The 6,000-nt window shown below is 44.8% G+C and overlaps 1 protein-coding gene across 1 annotated transcript in view; it reads left to right on the top strand.

Annotated features, from left to right (window-relative positions):
• The first annotated feature begins 510 nt into the window (after positions 1-510).
• The window catches only part of PRIMPOL (primase and DNA directed polymerase), a 42,257-nt gene continuing 36,767 nt past the window's right edge, over positions 511-6,000 (top strand). The window contains 2 exon segments of the mRNA XM_017852648.1: positions 511-598; positions 2,165-2,242. The gene's annotated coding sequence lies outside the window, so the exon portion shown is untranslated.

The following is a 6,000-nucleotide window of genomic DNA, read 5'->3' as shown; positions in this document are numbered from 1 at the left end:
CCCCCGCCCCGGATTTGAAAGCAAGGTCTTCCTGAGAGTCCGCGGGCTTCCGCTCCCAGCGCGGGATTCTGGAGGTAAATTGAGGAAGACTTGGAAACCGCGCCAGGACCAACGGGTACCTCGAAGGGAGACAAGGCCAGGCCTGCTGCCCAGTGTGAGCTCTGAGAAGAAGAGGAGCGGGCCGGGACGCCCACCGGTAATTTCCGTCTCCCCTCCGGTGACCTGAGGCCTTTCCTTGGGTTACCCCCAGGTCCCTCTCCCTAAATCAAAAGCCTTAACCTCCTGTCACCAGGGTGCCAGGCTAGTAATAAGCAGGTCCACGCATGCTGGACACACAGGCTCAAGCCACTCCGCGCGTCAGTACTGCAAACCGTACCTAGTAGTGTACTTAATCCGTATATAAATGTTACAAGTTAAGCATCCCACAGCAAACAAAGTAGCATTTAACATCATGAGGAAAAAAAGAGATAGGACAAAGAGAGGAACGACCAATCCAGAGGGAGTGAAGAAGAGAAAAAGAAGCCTGGTTTGGGCCTGAGAGGTCCTTCAGCAAAGACAGCGTCGATGAAGACTGGAGCTGCCGAAGGCAGAGTCCTGGGTGAGAACTGACAGTGGAAGAGGGTGCTTGTTTGTGTCCTTACCTGGTTGGATGAGGACTAGTTTTTTATTTGTTTATTAAAGTGTAGTATCCTTGTTGGCAAATGCCCTGTGAAATATAAAATGGGGTCTTTTCCTGAGATGGAGTTATTAGTAGTTACGTCAAGGGTGTGCTATACACTGCCCTACTGATCCCCTTCCTATTTTGGGTCATGAACTCATTTTAGACCCTGAAGCAAACTGTGTGAATCGTTTTCGCAGAAGAATTCTCCAACACGTGAGCACGACATTCTGCATCAGATTTCAAAAGGTTCTTGACATTCAGAAGTCAGATCAGGGACCCCATGGCAGAGCCTATTTCTAACACTTGCGCCTATTCGACTACAGGGACTGTATTCTGCACAGAAATATACTTAGTTTTTATGTATCGTTACCACTTGCTGAGAGTTTATTGCATGCTTTTACATTTTCATAATACATTTGTTTGTTTCATCCTTTCAACAATCCCTCAGGGTAGGAATTACAATTTAAAGAGGTTAAGACCAGGCGAGGTGGTTCATGCCTGTAATCCCAGGACTTTGGGAAGCCGAGGCAGGTGGATCATGAGGTCAGGAGTTTGAGACCAGCCTGGCCAAGATGATGAAACCCCGTCTCTAGTAAAAACAAAAAATAAAATAAAAAAAATAAAAAATTAGCCGGGTGCAGTGGCGGGCGCCTGTAATCCCAGTTATTTGGGAGGCTGAGGCAGGAGAATCGCTTGAACCCGGGAGGCAGAGGTTGCAGTGAGTCAAGATTGTGCCACTGCACTCTAGCCTGGGTGATGGAGCAAGACTCCATCTCAAAAAAAAAAGTGTTAAGTAGTTTGCTTTTGCTGAAAAAAGAGTCACAGGAGTTAAACTCAGATCCCACAAATACGACTTAGGCCTTTCTTTATCCCTCCCGAATTGAGTGAACACAATGTTTGACAGTCCTTTTTCTGCCTCAATAAAACTGAGAAATAGGACCCACCCCCAACCCTAACAGTGGCTCTGCAGAGCAGTAATTTGCAAAGAGGGGACTAGTGTGGTTGAACTAGTCCTTATCCCATTGTGATACCCAAACCCCTTCCTGTGCTCAACTTTCTTGCTAAAATGAGCAAGCATCAGCAGCAGTTTTCTGGATTCCTGTAAATCATACTAATTTACTTAGTCTACGAACTTTTATTTTTGAGACAGAGTTTCACCCTTGTTGCCCAGGCTGGAGTGCAGTGGTGCAGTCTTGGCTCACTACAACCTTTGCCTCCCAGGTTCACATGATTTTCCTGCCTCAGCCTCCCAAGTAGCTGGGGATTACAAGTGCCTACCACTAGGCCCAGCTAATTTTTGTATTTTTAGTAGAGATGGGGTTTTACCATGTTGGCCAGGCTGATCTTGAACTCCTGACCTCAGGTGATCCACCCACCTCGGCCTCCCAAAGTGCTGGGATTACAGGCGTGAGCCACTGTGCCCAGTAAAACATTTTAATTGTAGCAAAACAGTAGGCTGGAGGCAGTGGCTTCTGACTGAAGCCAATAATTTTCTCTTTACAGGGGTATCCCAGAGGTGACAGAACTTGATCTGGGCCTGGAAGGGCAAGAATTCGGGAAGGGCAACGTGGGGCATTCCAGGTAAGAGAAATGTGTGCCGGGTTGGGGGAGGTTTCTGGAGTGGCTCAGGAGAAAGAGGTCATTATCAATTCATTTGGTGAGATGGTGGAAGAGTAAGAAATGAAATAGGTAAATGATTTAGGGCCAGATTCTGGAGGGGAGTTTAGACTTCATGACATTAGTTTACCTGTGTGAGCTGAATGTTGCTATGAATCATTATCCCTGTGAAAAGTGATGAAAATGGTTTTAAGGGTGATTGGTCTGGCAGAGGTACGCTGTTTGGATGGGAGATCCTGTGGGGAGGATAGAAAGGAGGAACTGGAAAAAAAAAAAAGCACAACATATCACTGTGTGTTTTCTTGCTCCTTACAAGAGGATTTGGGGAGATTTAAATATGAGTTACTTTTGCTGAAGCGTAGAATGGCAAAGTGACTGAAGCAGGAGAAAAAAAGAAAATCCAGTCACTTATACTTAATTTCTTAAGGTGTTCTTCATCCAGAAAGTGAACTTATATAATAATATTTTTGTAAGTGCTTTTTGATCACATACTTTATAATAAATACTTTAGCAGTGGGAGAAATAGTGCAAATGCATTCCAAGAGGCTAGAAAAGGGATTATATTAAGAAAATATTGTCAAATACCGGGATATTACCAAATCGTAGAACTAGAGTATTGACAGAAAACACAAAATACTGATGAATCTAATCTCAGGGTAGAGGGAGAAGTTGGAGTTGGGGAATAGGAATTGACCAGTGATGAGAAAAAAAGAAAAGAAAAGAAAAAAGGGAGGGAGGAAGGAAAGAAGGAAAGAAGGGAAGGGAAGGAAGAGAGGGAGGGAGGGAGGGAGGAAGAGAGATAAAGAAGGAAACTGAGAGAACTAGGCTAGGAAGAACCATGACCAGGCTGGCTTCAGGTCCCCCCCCAGAAACCAGTAAATATGAAGCATGTGTCCCCTCCTTCAGCTGCTCCTGGGATCCGTGCCATCAAGTGTCACAGCTGGGCAAGTCTGGACATAAACACAGGGAAGCTGGGGCTACTTAGGTCTGCGTCATCTCTCCCCTTCCATCCCTGCTGCCTCTTCTCCCACTGTAGTTACTCGAAAAGGACTAACATAGCCTTTTTTCTAGCTCAGCCATCTTCGGTTGAAAGATCGGTATCAACCCTGCTTAAATAATCAAACATGGTTAAACAAACATTCTGTGCAATGCTAAGAAGTAAATAATGGAAACTCTCTGAGCCCAATCTTTTATTTTATTATTATTTTTTTAGTAGAGATGGGGTTTCACCATGTTGGCCAGGCTGGTCTCGAGCTCCTGACCTTGTGATCCGCCTGCCTGCGCCTCCCAAAGTGCTGGGATTACAGGCGTGAGCCACTGCACCCGCCCTGGCAGAGCCCAGTCTTTTAAAATACAATAAATGTTTTCCTTTGGAACTTGGAAACTATTACCAAAAATCGTTACAGTCCCGGAGTGGAAAGGAGCTTTGATACACAATTATGTAAAAGAAAGACAACACTCTTTCACCACCAGGAATTAAAAGCATTTCTAATATGGTGACATATTCCCCCAGAGGGGAGGGATGAGGAATGTGATAGTCCCAAACCAGAATGCCAGATGCCTTCCTGTTCTCCATTTCCTTGGCTTTTTGTAATTCAACCCTCCTGCTGGGCTAGACCAAGCCCCAGATGTCTTCTGATGCTCACCCCAGCTGTTAAAATTTTCAAACTGTGCAGACATGAAGGGGGCACGATATGTACTGAACTTCTCATTCTTCTTTTGTTGACGCTCATCGTTTCCCCAGTTCAGTGAGTCTTAAGCTGTTTTTTCATTGTGACTTCATGATGTTCATGTATGACATACTCCCATGGTCCTAAGGGAGGAGACCACCCCTCATATTGTCTTATGCCCAATTTCTGCCTCCTAAGAAAGAAGAAGTAAAAACTAAAAGGCAGAAATGAAATCCACAGGCAGGCAGCCCGGCGCCGCACCCTGGGCCTGGTAGTTAAAGATCCACCCCGACCTCATTGGTTCTGTTATCTATAGATCACAGACATTGCATAGAAAAGCACTGCGAAAATCCCTATCTTGTTTTGTTCTTATCTGATTACCAGTGCATGCAGCCCCCAGTCACGTACCCCCTGCTTCCTCAATCGATCATGACCCTCTCACACGCACCCCTTTAGAGTTGTGAGCCCTTAAAAGGAACAGAAATTGCTCACTTGGGGAGCTCGGCTCTTAAGACAAAAGTCTTGCCGATGTCCCCGGCCGAATAAACCCCTTCCTTCTTTAACTCGGTGTCTGAGGAGTTTTGTCTGCCGCTCATCCTGCTATAGTCCCACCAAGATTTGTACAAAATCAAACAATTTTTCATGATAAAATTTCAGTGTCACTAAGTATGAACATCCACATAGTCATTTGTAGTCAGTTATCGGTTAGATACTAGCTAAATTCAGATGTGATTACATTCTGTGTTTATTTTCTTCACTAATAATCAATGGACTTTGTTAAAAGTTAAATTTCATAATAGAAAGTCAGTTTCTCAATTAGGTTTATCTAAGGGTAGCAGATTTTTAGCTGTATGTGAAGCAGATCAAAGTAACTGAATACTCAGAATCTAGCAATAAGGAGCAATATCACTTTGTATTGACAAGTTAAAGCAGTTTTTTTTTTTTTTTTTTTTTTTTGAGACAGAGTCTCACTCTGTCCACCCAGGCTGGAGTGCAGTGGCGCTATCTCGGCTCACTGCAAGCTCCGCCTCCTGAGTTCACGCCATTCCCCTGCCTCAGCTTCCTGAGTAGCTGGGACTACAGGCATCCGCCACCATGCCTGGCTAATTTTTTTTGTATTTTTATTAGAGACAGGGTTTTACGTGTTAGCCAGGATGGTCTCGATCTCTTGACCTTGTGATCTGCCTGTCTTGGCCTCCCAAAGTGCTGGGATTACAGGTGTGCCACCGCGCCCGGCCAAAGCAGTTTTACAAAAATTGCTTCATCTCCTCAATCCAGTTGAATTGATATTTTTCCTAAGCATACCTGTTGTGAAATTTATGTTAGTACCTTTAGAATTACATTTCTGTTTCCTAGTTTATAATTTTTATGTGAATTAGGTAGAACTCTGAGAGAATAATCTTTCTTAGGTCTGTTATGATTGATGTCAGATTTGAAATCTGTGGATAATATGCCTTTGTTTTTTTCTAACAAGGTCATGATGTTCTACCCCTGCCCTTTTTCTTTTCTTTTCTTTTGAGATGGAGTCTTGCTGTGTTGCCCAGGCTAGAGTGCAGTGTCATAATTTCAGCTCACTGCAATCTCTGCCTCCTGGGTTCAAGCAATTTTCCTGTTTCAGCCTCCCAAGTATTTGGGACTACAGGAGCCCGCCACCACGCCTGGATAATTTTTGTATTTTTAGTAGAGACGGGGTTTCACCATATTGGTCAGGCTGGTCTCGAACTCCTGACCTCAGGTAATCCGCCTGCCTCTGCCTCCCAAAGTGCTGGGATTACAGGCATGAACCACCGCGCCCGTCCTACCCTCTCTTAATCTTTTTTTTTTGAGATGGATTCTTGCCCTGTCACCCAGGCTGGAGTGCAGTGGTGCGATCTCAGCTCACTGGCACCTCTGCTCCTGGTTCAAACTATTCTCTTGCCTCAGCCTCCCAAGTAGCTGGGATTACAGGTGCCTACCACCATGCCCAGCTGATTTTTGTATTTTTAGTAGAGATGGAGTTTCACCATGTTGGCAAGGCTGGTCTCAAACTCCTGACCTGATGATCCACCCGGC

This window comes from Rhinopithecus bieti, unplaced genomic scaffold (genome assembly GCF_001698545.2).
Source record: "Rhinopithecus bieti isolate Rb0 unplaced genomic scaffold, ASM169854v2 scaffold_35307, whole genome shotgun sequence".
NCBI classification, from domain to species: Eukaryota; Metazoa; Chordata; class Mammalia; order Primates; family Cercopithecidae; genus Rhinopithecus; species Rhinopithecus bieti.
The sequence above is the reverse complement of the archived record's forward strand: the minus strand, read 5'-3'. Positions and strand labels throughout refer to the sequence as shown.